Below are 18863 nucleotides of genomic sequence, written 5' to 3' on the forward strand. Positions count from 1 at the left end.
TTGTATATTAAAATTAGTTATTAAAATCAGTTATTAAATTATTTACGTATAAATATATATATATAATTTAATTTATTTTTAATATATATTTATATTTTAATATATATTTTATATTAGTAACTAGTTAATTTTAATGTACAAGTAGTATATAATAGTCTATTTGATAATTAAGTATTAAAATTAAAATTTTAGTTTTAGATATAAAATTTGAGTCTTTTTAATATTTTCACAAAAAAAATTATATGGGATTGAAATTTTTTAGAACAGAAATTAAAACTTTAATAATATTTATTTTTAAAATGATTTTTATTTAATTTTTTAAATTTTAAATTTAATTTTATTTTTTTATAAGATATTGAGACATAACTCTATTTTATATATTTTATATCAAATACAATAAATTTTTGTCTCTTAATTTCTATCTCTTAATTTTAATTTTTCTTACAAACATAACCTTAGTAAACACGCATTCAAAACAAATGAGTAAGTAAAATTTTAGTTTATTCCTTCATCTGTTCTACGCCACCAATTTTATTTTAATTGTTTTTTTAACATGGGGTTCAACAAAGTAAAGTGGCTTATTAAAAGCGGACAAAACAAATAGAACATAAAAATAAAATGATAAAGACATAAGAAATAAATAAGAAGATAAAAATTCAAACTGAATAAAGAAAGATACATTAAAATTGAATAGAAATTAAAAAGATAGATTAAAATTGCATACAAAGAGAATCACTTTAATTTCTATCTAATTTATCGACGCAAAAAGAAAGGGAATTCTCTACCTAAACTGTTAACGCCATAGATTGGGAATTGAATCGAAGGGACTTCTCAACCTTCTACTCAATTTTCCGATGCAACAAGAGAGGGACTTCTCAACTTTAATTGTCCACATCATGGTTTCATCACGAAACCAAAAAAGGGATTTTGAAACCTCTAAATCATTCTATACTGTGAATATCCTAGTTTATAAGGTATTTATAACATCTTATTAAATTAAAACAAAGAAAACCCTAAAACTCATAAACATAAGGTCCAATCTAATAATTAAATAAACAAAATCAAAATACATCAAATTAAATTAAAACATTCTAAAAATATAAACTAATATCTTCTAAATAACATTTGAACTCTTCATATCACAAACATTTGAATCACGTTTCATTTTCCTCCTCTTCGAAAAAGATTCGTCCTCGAATCTTGTAGGTGGAATAAAATAGTATATGAAAAGGACAATAATTACAAGGAAGATAATTTTTTTATTTTTTTCTTCTTTCTTTTTTGTATTTTTTTACCTTTTTTTTGCACTTTATGATTTTTTTATTTTTTTAACAATAATAAAACGCAAACGAAAAATAAGAACCAAGAACTTAAAAAAATTCACAACAGACACCGGACTCTTTTCTTATGATAAAAGTTCTTGAGTTCTGATACCAAATGATAAAGAATTAAGAAATAAATAAGAAGATAAGAATTCAAATTGAATAAAAAAATACATTGAAATTGAATAGAAATAAAAGGATAGATTGAAATTGAGTTCAAAGAGAATCACTCTACTTTCTATCCAATTTATCGACGCAACAAGAAAGGGACTCCTCTACCTATCCTATCAACGCCATAGTTTGGGAATTGAATCGAAGGGACTCCTCAACCTTCTATCCAATTCCCTGATGCAACAAGAGATTGACTCCTCAACCTCAATTGTCCACATCATGATTTTATCATGAAACCCAAAAACGGTTTTAAAACCTCTAAATCATTTTATACTATGACTATCCTAGTTTATGAGGTATTTATAATCTCTTATTAAGTTAAAACAAAGAAAACTCTAAAATCCATAAACATAAGGCCCAATCTAATAATTAAATAAACAAAATCAAAATACATCAAATTAAATTAAAACATTCTAAAAATATAAACTAATATCTTCTAAATAATACTTTAACTCTTCATATCACGAACATTTGAAACACGTATCACAAAAAAAAATTAAAGTTATTTCATTGTCATCTTTGGCATTGTTATCAACCACAAAAGAGATCCACGCCACGCCATTCTACTCCTTGTAGCTCTAGAACGAGTTGTTCATAAGTTCGTCCACTCCTGATTCTTTGTTATGAAATATCCATTTATTCCTTTTCATCCAAATGTTATAGATAATTGTAAAGAAGCACACCAACCATTTTTTATGTATCTCCTTCTTGTGAACACCTATTCAACTCTCAAAATATTTTTTAATGTGTCTGGGATGGAACATAGTCTTCCAAAATCAGATAACCATGCGCACTACACCTGCCAAGTAAAATCGTAACTAAGAAACAAGTAGTGAATATATTCAACATCTTTTTTTTTTTCACAATACACAAATATTGTTCTATGGAAATAGGTGATGGCAGATCAACCAGATTTTGAAAAGATACATGGTTACAGTCGAAAAAGGTAAAAGACTCTTTTTCAAGGCTCTATTTGATTTCAAATAAAAAAGGATCCATGATCGGAGACTGGGTTTTGGGATGGGATAGAGTAGGTATGGAACTTTTAGTGGAGGAGGAAACTCCACCAATGGAAGGCTGACAGTTTGAACCATCTTCTATATATCTTGCATGCTATGAGATTGATAGAAGGCGCATAAGATAGAGCGGTGTAGAAATTTAATAAGAAAGGCATTTATACTAGTAACTCATTTGTGCAGGTTCTGCAGGTATAGACTATGACGGAAGATATCCTCAGCTATAAGTTCACAAATGGAATCTGGAAAGGACTAATACCCCCTCGAGCAGAGTTATTTAATTGGTTTGTACTTGTAGGTCGGGTTAATATAAAAGATCGACTGAGCAGTTTCTGAAATAAAGTAGTTGTTGGTTTTTATTTCTGATATTTTTACAGCCCCTCAAGCTAGCTCAAGGAAGCTCTAGAGAAGAGTATGAGTTTGTCCCTAATTAAACACATAAAAGTTTGCTTGTGCCAAATACTTTGTTAGAATATCTGCTCAGTGTCATCAAGATAAACAAGAATATAAATAGCAGTAAATCTAACAAAAAAAAAAAAGTTGTCTGATTTAGTATTTATAAATCCAAAACCAAAAAGGATGGTTCAGAATTGAGATAAGGCCTAGTTTAGCTTACAAGCCAAGTTAGAATTTAGAGTAATGAAAATTGAGTGGTTAAATTATGAAAATCTGTCCATTAAAAAAAAATCATGTTTACTCTTTTTCTTTTAATGTATTTTTTTTTGTTATAATTCTTTTTTTTTTGTTGATAATCGGGGATATTAGTCCAAAGAGAAATTACAACTCCTAGGTAATTTGGGACAATTAACTGAAGTTTTGGTTTAGTAGTTAAATACATGGCAAATTATATTATGTAGATAGTATATTAGTATCTACATGAGTAGATTTATAATGGCAGCCTATTATTACAACAGGTGGTAATGTGGTATAGCAGGAGACATGATATGAAGTTTGGCAGAAGCGTTGCACAGAAAGTTGAATGCAACATTTGAAGAGGCTGGTAAATTTGATTTGATAATGATATGTTATGTTGATTAATAAATTTAGGTTGATTACGGGCCCAAATCTTGATCTTTTCTAATTTTTGGACAAAAATGGGTTGTGTTGCAAGCCAAAAAATATAAAAAAAAAGAATACCATAAATTTACATTCTTGCTACCTATTACTCAACAAATAAAAAATGTCAATGCAATTATAATTACCCAAAAAAAAGCACCCCTGCAACTTCTAAGGCGTTCCAATGTTGAACTTTTATACAATCATCATCATCTATATGCAGAAAGTTGATATTAAAACAAATAGGTATGTAATTCTAATAATAATAATAATAATAATAATTAAAAATAAATTTAAGCAATATTTCATTGAATCCGCATGCGCTATATAAAATAGTTTATAGTTAATTTTAGTTATATTAATTTAATAAATTATTTTAAATTAAAATAAGAAATATATAATAGTAAATCAAATAAAAAAGTTTTTGGTGACTAATTAAATTAAAAAAGTTTGATTTGTTTTATATTTATTTGGATATATAAAAACACTCAAGTATGCAATACTTGCAAAAAAATTAATTCTTTTCTTATAGAATTACAAATTGTTTATATTATTAGATACTATTAGAACACCGTATTATACACATAGTATAAGCCGAAAAAAGAAATGGGAGCTGCAGTACATTGGGATAATGGATAGTTTGATTTAGGGTTTTCTTTTTTTTTTTTATGTCAAATGCTGCCGTTTTGAAGTTTGTTGTCAAACTGAAATTTTTTTTAAAAATCGATCGGTTCAATTGGTTCATTTGTTAACCACTAGTTCGACCAATTTTTTAATCGATTTATTGCAAACTGGTTTATGCGATCAACCGAACCCACTTGATAACCAATTCTTGGTTTATGCAGGGGTGCTCTTTTTTTTGGGTAATTATAGTTGCATTGATATTTTTTATTTGTTGAGTAATAGGTAACAAGAATGTAAACTTATGGTATTCTTTCTTTATATTTTATAGCCTGAAACACAAAATTCACTTTTTGTCCAAAAATTAGAAAAGAGCAAAATTTAGGCCCGTAATCAACCTAAATTAATTAATCAACATAATATATCATTATCAAACCAAATTACCAACCTTCTCACGTATTGCATTCAGTTTTTTCTACAACGCTTCTGCTAAGCTTCACATCATGTCTTCGTCTATGCCACCTGTTGTAATAATAGGCTGCCACTATAAATCTATACATGTAGATTTGTCCCCATCATCTATACCAAAAACTTTGCCTAAATATATTACTTCTTAATATATTGTATCCGAATTCAAATCTTAACGGTGGCCAAATAATAGATAAAACCCTTAAATGTGTATGTGAGTGTGTGATGCTTAAGATTTGAGAATATCCAATCTATCCAACTAAAAATGAAAAAAATTTAACACGATAACATAACCCCTCTCATATCATCATCTAGTATTTCGGATATAGATTTTCTCAAATTCTTGTTTTATTTGAAAAGATAAAATATGATATTTTATCATACATAGAGTTAAAAATCATACTTTACTTTCTCAAATAAAAAAAAAATTGAAAGAATCTATTTCCTTCCTACATTTGGGGGAAAATCTAAAAAAAATGAAAACTAGGGCATGCTAATAGAATTCTTTTTCTAATTTTGAAACAAGCAGAAAAAGAGATCACTAAAATGGGCCGAGTGATTTTTGTACACTGTCAACAGTATTTGTTGGAATATATGTTTATGTTGGGCCATGAGCACTGAATTAGAGTTTTTATGAACCCGTAAGAAGGCCTGTCCAAAAAACATAATACAGGAAAAAAAGGATGAGGGATAACGAAATAGACAAATTCATTGGACCTAAAATATGGTGTCACATAAGTTAGGTAAAGACCGTAAAGATGTGCAATATCATGCAAAATATATATATGCTAGTTCCAAGGTTAGAACCCATAATAAAATCATTACCAAAAAAAAAAAATAAATAATAAAATTATTATATTGATAAATTGTGGGGTGCTATAGAAATGGTGCTTTTCTTTGCTTTCTAGAGGGAAAAAAAGCAGCTTTCTTAATTACAAAGAAAAAAAAAAACTTTTTTCACATGTTCTTATAAATTTTATAAAATAAAAAGTTTCTTCAACTTTTTTTTAAAGAGTAACTTCTTATTAAAATAAACTTTTATCTTTTTTCACTCTAAACAAACAAAATATCAAATTGTAAAAGCATCTTTTGAATAATGAGAATCAGAACACCCAAAGTTATATAAAGAAAATAATAGAACAGGATTAACGAAGCTTGTGTACTAATAACAAAATTATTTGCATCATTATTAGAATCAAATCGGTAATTGACTCAATTAAAATACTAATATTGGATTACTAGTTTAACTGCTAAGTTATTAGTTGAATCATTTATTCGGATATAATTATATTATTTCGTTCTTTTCATAATAAGTATTTTCTTTTTAATTTTATTTTTGTATTAACTTAACTTTTATTTTTTTATTTTTATAATTTATTAATTAGTTTATGTCTATTATATACTTTAAGTATTTATTAAAAAAATATATTCAGATTCATAAAATGATATAAGTCTTCTTTCTTAATTTATAAATATTTCATAAAATTTAATGTTTATTTAAAAAATTATATATAATCAAAATATTATTAATTTGAGAAAAGTTGAGCCGAAAACTAAAATCAACATTAAAATGAACAAATATAAACAATTTTATCAAAGATATTATATCATGTATATTAATTAGCACATAATAACACAACAAATAAGTTAGTCTAATAGTTCAAGTCATTTATGCTAACCTAGATGTCCCAGGATTAAGCCCCGCTCTATTTGTTTTTGAAATTAATCTCAAAACAATACTTTCACATGACCCTCAAAATAATACTTTCACATGTCCTAAATCTTTACGGTTCTTTTTGAATTGACCAATTTTTAACCAATTTGACCATTGTTGATTAATTCAATTACAAAAACATTTTTTTTTTCAATTAGAATTGGCTAGATTATTAATTCATCAATTTTTTGATCGAATCGGTTAGTATGATTCGATTTTAATAACTATAGTAGTTATTTGTTTTTTAAAATACTATATATTCCGGTTCGATTTCTAGTAATATAGAAAAAAGTATCTAGACATATCTCTATTTCTTTAATTTTTTTTTACTTTTATATTTTATGAAATTTTTTTGTTTGCTGATATATAAATTGAAAATTAGATAATAATTTAAAAATTGTAATAAATAATATATTTTTTTGTTCACTAATAAATCGACTAATTAAATTTATATTTTTATAATCAATTCGAACCCTTAATTGTCTTTTTTTGTTTAAATTTTATATATTATTTTTTTATATTATTTATAATAGATTGGATTTCTATTTAATATTATAACGAACATTATAGATATATAAAACCATCTAAGTAAGATACCCCTACCAAATCATTTTTACATTTCACATCTTCTACATATCTTAGCCCCTGAGTTATAATAATGTGTGTGTGTGAGTAAACGAGGGGTGTGTATGACAAAAAAAAAAAAAAAAAAAAAAAAAACATTAGCCATTTGAGTTGAATCAGGTAGATCTATTCAATACCTTGAGTAAACAAAGCTATTAAGTTGAAAATTCTTCTAAACAAGACAAACTCCTCATACATGACCACCCCCTTATATATTAGTCTCTAAATTGCTAAGTGGTAATCTCTTGTGATATTGATCAAATTTTAGTCAGTAGAATAATGGAGTGATTTAATCTCCCAATAAATTAGTTTTCTCCATCTACCTATATAAATACCCATATACAATGGCAGAGCTTAGTTGAGACAAGGGAGTTATGCCCCCAAATTTTTTATAAAAAATTTAATAATATTTTTTTAAAAAATAAAAAATAATTCAATTAGTTTAAATACTTTATTATGACTTAAAGTATTCAATAAGTTTAATAAACAATACTCTCTCTAGTCTCTACCTTTAAATTCAAATATAAAAAATTAGATATTTTTTATTAATTTAATTTAATATTATTTAATATTTTATTATTTATTTTATTTAATTTTTTATATAATAAAAAATAATAGAATATTCAATAAGTATTAATATTATTATATTTGTATAAATTGATAAAAAAATTCAATAAATATTATAAATTTTAATATTTGTCTTTCTAACTTCTTTACATATTCTATAGGATATATATTCAAATTTTTATATAAAATAATAATAAAAAATTAAAGAATTTATGCATTTTTTAAGAGGAAGGCTAATATTTAAGAAGGAGAATATATAACTTTTACAATATCAACACCTGTAGATAGTTCTTCTATTTTAATGAATCATGAAAAAAGTGAGATACAACCTTCAAAAGTTACATCTGATGAGTTTGACCTTAATTTTTTTGAATGAGACCCTGAAAAACGGCTTTAAATTTGGCAATATCACCCAAATCAGAGAGATGAGGTTAAACGAGCTTATCTTAAATGAGGTCCATTTCAAAAGTATTTTGACAATTATCTTCTATCTGACCCCTCAAAAATTTTGTTTTAAGTTCCGCCATTGTCTATATATATGAGTTATTTCATAATTATTCACATTTTTTTTATTATTAACTTAGGAGTTGTTTGGATTTATAGAAAATATGGGAGAAAAAATGTGAAAAAAGAAAAAAAATAAAAAAATGAATTTTTTTTGTTTGAATGAGAAGTAAAAATTAGGTGGAAAAAAAATATAGTATGAGTTTCAAATAAATTTTTTTCTTCAAAAATAAAATGAAAATAAGAGGAAAATGGATAAAAGTTGGTAAAATTATAATTCTATCCTGTGATTAATAAACAAAACAAAATATCTAAGGATATTAATATAATTTTATTCTGTTATGATTTTCTCATTTTTTATTCTTTTCTTTATCCAAATAACAGAAAAATTTTACTCTATTTTTTTCTATTAATGTTTTCTTCGTTCAAATATCTAAAAAATTTTACTTTTTCTTTTATTTTTTCTCTTATTTTTTTTCCTCTCATCTTTTTTTTTTTATTTTTCATCATTCATCCAAATAATGTGTTGAGTCTTATTATACATTGAACATTTTTACAAATACAATCTGGCTCTTTAAAATTTAATGTGGAGTATTCTAAATGGTCACTATTTAAATAAAGATGCCAAAAATATATTTTTTTAAAAGATTTTAATTTAGTCACATTTAAAAAATATATTCCTAAAAGAGTGAATTAGTAATAAAAATATAATTATAGATAAAATTGAAGTAACAAGTCAATTAAAAATTTAAAGGAAGAAATATCTAAATTATTTAAATTAATAGATAAAAAATTAATAATTTTAACTAATGTCAGTTTTAATAGTATTATAAAATTTACAAAAATGATAAAAGAGTAAAAAGGTTCTTTAATAAAAAATTTTAGCATAAAATATAAATTTTAAACAGAATAACAAAAATTGATAACAGAACCAAAATAACGATTCTAAAGATATTGTAATACTTTACAAAAACAATGCTTTTTGAATCACACCACACATTAAAAATCTAATATACCTAAAACCTTATTTAATGAACAAGATAAAATATCTTTATTTAACAACGTTTTTGGTGTCTTCATCCTAACTAATATCCTCCTTTCCAAATTTTCAAATATCTAGAGAAAAAGTTTAAGGAGACAATAAAAATACTAAACAATATGAATAACGAATATATTTGATGTTCAATTCAATAGATATACATACAGATATTTATCTTAATGTTAGGATTTAAAAAATAATTTTAGGATGAAGTATTTTTTTTACTTTATTAAATCAATTATAAAATCCATTATTCACACAAGTCATTGTGTACCTAACAAAACTAATATCCAAAATGTATAACAAAAGCCATTTACCACAAATAAATTAAGATATATATATATATATATATATATATATATATATATATTGCAAAAAAAATTAATTTTTAGGTATAATTTATTTTATTTTTCACAATAATAAAATAACTACTAATACACTTATTAATAATTAAATATTAGTTATTTTATAATAATTTTACTGATATTTATAACAATCGTCGGTAAAATTCTTTTAATGGTTGTAAAAGTTTTCTAACTTGTCATTATAACATATAATATAATAAATAAATAATTGTCAAAAAAATGAACTAAGGAAATAATAGTTAACACAGTACAACAGTGCAATTTGTTTTTGTTTTGATATGAAGTAAACTTGCGAAAGGTTCAACACTAATTATTTTGCAAGTGCAGAACACAAAGTGCTCCTTGGTTATTGTTTAATATATAATGTAGGTCAAGGTCTTAGAATAATTTCAAAGATATATACTTTTATGTTGACGGTGGACAAACGAATATAATAATGCAGACTATTGGTTAATAAAATAAGACAAATAAATAAATATAAGTCAGACGTTGTGTTTAATATATTCTGGTCTGTTTTCTAGAATATTGAAAACGTCAAAAGATAACTTAGAAATAACATATAAATAATATAGGGGTCCTCTTATACAGCAGATCGAGAGAATGTCCAAATTGTTTTATCACTTAAATTATATGTATTTAGGAATCAAATCCTCACCCATATCCTTTAATTAATTTGTTTTTCCGTGTTAGGAATTAACACAAGAAGCAATCAAACATATTTATATAGTAGAGGCTAACTAGGCCATCAAATTAAATAAAACATAAAATGGAAAATTGTTCATCGGATGTGCTATGCGTTTTTGCTTTAGCATAGGAAAAATCTAGAAAGAATCTTCTAATGTATTGTAAACATTTTGAGGGTGAGTAACGGTATTAGATACATATTTTAAGTAAGATTTTAAACATTAGATTTTGATAATTTTTTATGTAAGTATGTTTACAAAAATACAAAAATTTTATTTTTAAAATTTAGTGATTTTATAACAAGTAAATTGCTTTGTGATTTTTTGTGTGAGTGGCCAAAATTATTTTTAGAAAAACGAAAAAAAAGGCATAGCAATCAAATTTTGTTATAATATTTTGCATATGTCTTTTAAATAGTTATCAAAATATTCTCATAAAAATTTAGATCACATGCAGTAATCATTTGCCAACAAAATTAGTTTCTACTTGTAAAAAATCATTTTTAATTAATTTTGACATATTTTTAAATCTTTTAAAACTTATTTAGTTTTAATATCCTACAAATATTTCAATTATTTTACCTTTTATTAGATCAAGTTAATTATTAGGAGAGTAATTTTGAAAACGTTATTAACTAAAGTTCTTTTTTTACTATAAGTGTTGAAAATAAATTCTATTAAAAAATATAGCTTTCATACCAGTTGAACAAATAAAATATTTGTTCTCTATTGTTGACATTTATTGTTTATTAAATGGTTGTATTCAGGTTAACATATATCCATGTGATAATAAGAAAAAAAGCAAAAAAAAAAAAAAATCATTCTCTTTTAAAAGTAGACACACTTGCAAAAAGCATAAACCTCACGATAAGGTTGGCTTATTTTATTTGGCTATGCCTCTAACAATGCGTGGGGATTATATATATATCATGTAAATTAATATATTGATCAACTTATATATATGAGAATGGTAATAAATTTAATATTTGAAAGAAGTGGCACCAACCGGAAAAAAATAAAATAAAAATTGTTCGCCATGAAAGACAGATCATAAAGGCTTGTTGGGAGAGATTTGCTAGATTTCTTCTCCTACCTAGATATCACAAGCACAAAGTCAAACCATATGCTGGGCAAATATAATATATATTAATCAATCAGCCCCTATGATCTTAAGGTTTATAATGTAATTCAAGGGTTTTGGATAATTTAAAAATTGTTCTTCTAGAAATATACATCATGGCTCATTTGTCTTTTTTTTTTTGGTTTTTTACCTAAATAAAAACAGCAAAAAAAACTAATAAAGTAATTTTTTCTGATCTGATATTAATTTGGTGAATTTTAATATATCTCTATTTATGATATATATATAGTTATAGTGATTATGAAGTGTTGTTAAAATTAAAATGATATTTTTATATTTTAATAATATTTTTTTAGTAATAACTTTTAAAAATATTATTAAAATATTATTTTAATTTTAAAATATTTTTTAAAATACTATAGTCATTGTAACCACTATAACATAGACATACTAAAAATGACCTTTATAATTTATGTTTTTAAAAATTAAAAGTGTACATTCATTGTGATTTATGATGCAGTAAAAATAAAAAAAAAAATAAGTAGAATATTCTTGTTCCTCCAATTCAACATTGTCTATTTCCTTTCTATCCACCCTTCTATCAAAAATCGTTGATCGATGATAGCAGTGGAAGTTGGTGGCAACAGAGCTTTGAGGCATCGAGACGGCAGCAATAGTGCTTGATTGGTGGTAGTAGAGGCAACAATAGTGATAGAAGAAGGCTCACATGACTTGAGGGAGGTAAGAGATGTGGTGGAGGCACAGCTAGTGGACGAGGTGGTGGAAGATGGAGGCGGCGAGTGATAGCAATGGTAATGGCAAAAATAGTTTGTAGAATCTGAGGTTTGGCGAACCTTCACCTTCCTTTAGCCTCCAGTAGCTCATTGTGATTTTAAGGCATTTAAGTGTGGTTTTTAAATTTAACAAAAAAAATATTGTTGTTTAATGATTTTGAGCTCTCAAATTTGGTTTCTCTTGAGTTTGGGCTTAATCCAAAATAGTACTCCAAATTCTGTAAGTTTTCCTTCTAAGAAAGACTTTCTGAATTCATCCTCAGTCCAAGCATCTCAATATGTTTTTATTATTTTTTAATGAACCTATTTGTGTGTGTGTTTTTTATTTTGAGAAAATTTTGAGGTTCTTTCAAATGGTTGTCCCAAACATTTTAGATTCTTCTTATTTAAATCACATTCACTACTTCATTTACTTTCTCATTAATCACTCTTATCTCGAAAACTTCAAAATCTTAGATGCCAGGTTAATTCCACTGATGTGGTTGCCGCACACTCCCTCGTGGACTTCTGCCATTGCGAGGTTACTATCATCTTTTCCAAGGCAACATAGTAGGGATTGTGAGAATCCACGTTTGTATAATTCGTCCCCGATCATTGTAAATAGATTTGCTCTTCTTTTAAATAAGTTCGAATTGGTTGTTTCAATTGATATTTTTCTTGTTTGTATGAATTGTTTGTAAGGTTCTCTCCAATCCTATATCTGTGAAAGACGCAAAACTGTTTTGTTGCTGATGCTAGGGTCAGCAAGGGTTAGTTGACAAACAATATATTCATTCATATATTTTCTACTTGTTGATAGGTTAGATAAGGTGTCAGCTTGGGTATTGTATTTTTGGGATATTGTGATATTTGGAATGAAATAAATTGTGAAATAAGACTTTTTACTAACATGAAGTATCTATCTAGCAATTGATCTCGGACTTGGAAATTACCTATTATCTATTGAACTACTAGCAATGAGTCGCGATATACTTGTAAGTGTGTAATGTTTAAGGATTTTGCTAACTAGAGGCTAGCCTGTAGTGTTTCATACTCTGTACATAGATCATGATTATTGGTGCTTCTAAACCCTCTATGTTAGCGGCTCCATCAACGTATAAATGCCAAGTGTTGATGTATTCTAATTTTGTGGTGAACTCGGATACAAAGTCGAAAAGAGCCTGTGCCTTCAGTGTCATTCGAGGCTCATAATGAATGTCGAACTCAGATAGCTCGACTGACCATTTCAGAAGTCTTCCAGATACTTTAGGTCTTGTTAAGATATGCCGCAAAGATTGGTCTGTTCTAACAATAATTTTGTTGCTATGAAAATGATGCCTTAGTCTCCCTGTCGTGGTGATTAAGGCATATGCTAACTTTTCCATGTTTGAGTATCTTAGTTCGGCATGTTGCAATATTTTACTAACAAATTATACTGGCTACTTATGTTTTATTTCTATCACTAAAATAGAACTGACAGCATTAGTAAAGACTGATAAATAAACAAATAAGGGCATACCTGGGGTGGGTCTCTGTAAAATTGGAGGAGAAGATAATGCCTTTTTTGAAGTTTAGAGAGCTTCCTCACAGTCCAAGTTCCAATTGAAGGTTTGTTGCTTTCCCAACGTTTTGAAGAAATGGTAGGAATGACTGGAGATAGCTGGTAGAAACCTTAATAGAGCTGCCAGTCGCCCTGTAAGCTGTTGGACATCTTTAATTGTTCGTGGACTATGCATGTCTAAAATAGCTCAGCATTTCTTGAGATTTGCTTCAATGCCTCTAGAGATTAGCATGAAACCTAGAAATCTCGGGATTAAATCGCATACTATGATGTCGTAGCTAAGCAAAGATCTCTTTGAGGTTGGTGCTGTAGGATTTTTCTTGTGTTGTCTTAACCACCATATCGTCGATATATACCTCGATGTTTTTGCCTATTTGTTTAGCAAAAACTTTATCCATTAAGCGCTGGTAAGTAGCACCTGGATTCTTTAGTCCAAAAGGCATGGATTTGTAACAATAATTGCCATATTCAGTTATAAAGGTTGTTTTATCTTGATCTTGGGGGTGCATTAAAATCTAGTTATAACCAAAGTAAGCATCCATGAAGCTTAAAAGACCAAACCCTGATGCATTATCTACCAATTTATCAATGCATGGGAAAGGATAATCATTTTTTGGACAAGCTTTATTTAAGTTTGTGAAGTCTACACACATGCGCCACTTACCTAAGGCCTTCCTTACCAAAACAACATTGGATAGCCACGTTGTGAAATGAAGCTCTTGGATGAATCCTGCTGCGAGGAGCTTTTGAGTTTCTTCTAAAGAGACTGCTTTCTTGTCCTCACCCAGGTCCCGTTTCATTTAAGCTATAGGTTGGACAGTTAGGTTGATTTGCAGCTTGTGACATATGAATCTGGGATTGATACCTGACATAACTGTGGGAGTCCAAGTGAAAAGATTCATGTTTTCTCAGAGGATGTCGATGATTTGACATTTGTCCTCTATAGAGAGGGAGTACTCGATATAAGTAAATTTCTTAGGATTGTTATTAAAACTTACCTTTTCGAGATCATCTGTTGGTGAAGGTCTCTCGTGGATGTTTTCTCTGGGGTCGAGCTTAGCCATCTTAGGTATGTCAGTGATGTTATATATAGCTTGAGTGTGTTCAAACTTTGGTGATTGTTCTGGTATTACTTTGAGACTTGTATTATTGCAGTGTCACGCTTCCTTTTGATTAGAATGAATCGTTACCACCTGGTTATCATACACATGAACCTTGACACACAAATGAACAGTGGATACTATAGCACCAAAATAATTTAAAAAAGGTCTATCGAGGATGATATTGTAAGGAATATGCAATCGACCACTAAGAATTAAATATCCAATGTTTTAGATAGTGGATGCTCGACCAGTGTTTTTTTTTTTTTTTTTTGCCACATGTACCCAAGTATAGGTACTCGTTCTCCCGAAAATCCCACTAACTTGCCAGAGGATTATTTTATTGCCGTTTCGCTTAGCTTCATTTTCTATTGGCATTATTGCTAGGGTCGATAAGGACCTTCCGTACTAAGAGGTCTCCGGTCTGGATGGAAATATCGATGGGGTCATCCAAATTCATTGCTCTAGCCTGGTAATCGAAATGCTTAAAGGTGATGGTTGGTACTCATGACATAGGTGCAACCTCGGAAGTGTGCCTTCCACTACCAGCATTGCTTGGTGTGTTATCTTCCTTGCCGAGCTGGTGAGTCCCCCAGCTGCGAATTCTTCAAAAATGCAATTAATTACACCTCTCATATGGGGTGGTTGGTGCTTTATTGCTTTTTTCTGTGCACTCGTTGTATTTTTTGATTGGTTGCCACCTATTCTCGACTGTCCTTGTTGGATTCGACTGTCTATGTATTTGTCCAGTAGTCCCTATTTAGCTAGTCTTTCCAGTATATCTTTCGCAATTATACATTTGTCTATAGTGTGACCAAATTTCTGATGGAAAGCACAATGCTTGGACTTGTCTATGTACTTTTGGTCTTGGTATGTTTCGGCCTTATTTGGTGGCTTGAAGATCTTAGCAATAAGGATTTCTTTGATGATATATTTTCTTTTGGTATTGAACTGAGTATATTTTACTCCGAGAAGGGATTGGATATCGTCTTTCTTTCTTTCAGAGGTGTCACCTCCTCAGAATAGATATCCCGCAATTGCACGTCGTTCGGATTTACATTCTTAAAATCTCTTGTACCGTGTTTTTCATTCTGTTACTGAGCTAATAGCTCGACCATTCTTTGAACCTCGACTTAGAGTTCTGCATTTTGGGCCAACAACTTAGATTGTGTCAATTGTGGGATTTCGTTTTTATTTTGTTTAAAAAATATTTAATAAAAAATCTAAGTGAACAATATTTTTTCTCCTAGTAAGCTGCGTGCTATGTTACTAGTACTATTATCAATTAACAGTTTCTGGAAAATAATAACGAATTTTTAAGTGAAGATTATCATTGTATAAGAAAAATAGAAAAGAATCACCCACCAGGAAATTAAAAAATAAAAAATAAAAAATACACCGTGGATCACAAGCATATTCACACTTTTCACGAGTTCTGTGAGATTCGTCAACTATTGCAACTCATAACTTATCCACAGAGAAATAAAAAAATTGGGCATTTTTCTTTTGAAGTGCATAAAATATAAACCAGTGGAGTCTAGAAACATGTAACTACACGATTTGCATGGATAGTTTGATAACATTTAATGTTAGATGGAGATACATGATCTTATTATAGTAGCCGTGGAAAATTCAAATCCTCTTTAGAGATTATGAACACTCTGTTCTTTGGTGGAGTGGTATTTTTACTACTAAAAAATGTATGTAAAGTAAACAAAGATTAAGCGTATGTTTGGAGAGTAGCAAAATATTTTTTTGATTTTTGAATTATGAAAAATGATATTACGCGTATTTAGTATTATTTTTTAAAAATATTTTTAATTTTTTAAAAATTAATTGAGAATTAAAAAAATAAAAAAATGATTTTTTTATAAAAATTATTTTATCATTTTTATTAAAAAAATTTGACTTTAAAATAAAAAAAAATCGTGTATTATTTTTGAGAAACATTTTTAATTTTTTAAAAAGTTAATTGAAAATTTTAAAAAAATAGAAAAATATGACTTTTTCGTTTTTAGAAATTATTTTATCAATTGATTTTAAAATAAAAAAATCATTGTGCTATTTTTTTTAGTTATGTGAAAAAATATTTTCTGTTTTTGCTAAAAATATTGACCCTCAACTATCATTTTTACGTAATATTCGAAGTATTGGTCTTTCACCATTATTTTTCACGCAATGTTTCAGCTGAACCACCTACTGTATATATTTTCTTCCAAGATTTTTTTTATATTATTCTACCACTCTATTTTTATTATTAAATTTGTATTTAATATTGTGTGTGGTATAAAATCTCAGAAATTAAGTTATGTAAAATCAACATTCAATATTAAAAGGTATTTATTATCATAGTTATTTTAATATCCATTCTCTTTGTGTAACAAAAATTGTATTTTTTGAGTCATTTATACAAATGCTACAACTTTAAAATAAGTAGTTAAATACTTCTATAACTAAAAATTCGAATACAAAATAACTTATTTATAAGTTCCTACTAATAAAAGTCTTATATTTTAAGCTCTTTCTTCAAAAGAACTTATCTAAGAAGTTTACCTAAACTAGGTCTAAGTCTATAATTTTATAATTTAATATAGGCTTAACTATTCTGTTGGTTTTTATAATTTTATGAATTTTTAATTAGATCTTTATATTTTTTTTATTTGAATTTCTATAATACTTTTAATTTCATAACTAAATCTTTTTTAATGTAAAAAATATTAGAATTAAATATTAATTGAATATTTTTTCACAAATTAAAAGTATCTATACATAAGAATCTAATTAGATCTTTTATCATATATTTTTTAAAAAAAATATTCCGTTAATTTTAACTTTTTTAACAGGATCTAATTACAAAATTCAAAATAGTGTAAAAATTTAATTGATAAAAAAATATAAAGACCTAAATATAAATTTATTAAAACTATATACAACAACAACAAAGCCTTGTCCCACTAAGTGGGGTCGGCTACATGAATCAAACGACGCCATTGTGCTCTGTCATGTATCATGTCTACAGAGAGACCGTTTACATGTAGATCTCGTTTGACCACCTCACGGATGGTCTTCTTAGGTCTTCCTCTGCCTTTCGCTCTTTGTCCATCTTCCATCTCATCCACCCTCCTGACTGGATGTTCTATCGGTCTTCTTCCCACATGTCCAAACCACCTAAGACGCGATTCAACCATCTTTTCCACAATGGGTGCTACTCCAACTCTCTCCCTTATATCTTCATTCCTTATTTTATCCAATCGCGTATGACCACTCATCCATCTCAACATCTTCATCTCTGCCACACTCAGCTTATGTTCGTGCTCCCCTTTAGCCGCCCAACACTCCGTATCATACAGCATAGCCGGTCTTATAGCGGTGCGATAGAATTTACCTTTAAGTTTTAAAGGCACTTTTTTCTCGCTTATAAAACTAGATGCACTCCGCCATTTTAACCAACCTGCTTGGATCCTATGATTTACATCCTATTCAATCTCTCCATTATCCTGTATGATGCACCCAAGATACTTAAAATTTTTAACTTTTCGTAGGATGTTTTCTCCAATCTTCACCTCTATATTGGAGTTTTCCCTTCTCAGACTGAACTTACATTCCATATATTCCGTCTTGTTACGGCTTATGCGCAGACCATACACTTCTAGAGCTTCTCTCCATAACTCCAACTTCTTATTTAGGTATTCCCTTGACTCTCCCATAAGGACGATATCATCGGCAAAAAGCATGCACCATGGCACAGGCTCTTGGATGTGCTCTGTGAGTACTTCCAAGACTAATGTGAAAATGTATGGACTTAAGGATGATCCTTGGTGTAATCCTATACCAATAGGGAATTCCTCTGTCACACCACCTTGAGTCTTCACACTAGTTGTGGCCCCATCATACATGTCTTTAATTGCCCGAATATATGCGATCCTTACTCTCCTCTTTTCTAAAACCTTCTATAAGACCTCCCTTGGTACCCTATCATACGCTTTTTCCAAATCAATAAATACCATGTGCAGATCCCTTTTATTACTACGATACCTCTCCATCATCCTTCTTAATAGGTATATCGCTTCAGTGGTAGATCTGCCTGGCATAAATCCAAATTGGTTCTCTGCTACTTGTGTCTCTTTTCTCAACCTCCGTTCTATCACCCTTTCCCATAACTTCATAGTATGACTCATAAGCTTAATTCCTCTATAGT

Source organism: Arachis stenosperma, chromosome 8 (assembly GCF_014773155.1).
Source record: "Arachis stenosperma cultivar V10309 chromosome 8, arast.V10309.gnm1.PFL2, whole genome shotgun sequence".
NCBI classification, from domain to species: domain Eukaryota; kingdom Viridiplantae; phylum Streptophyta; class Magnoliopsida; order Fabales; family Fabaceae; genus Arachis; species Arachis stenosperma.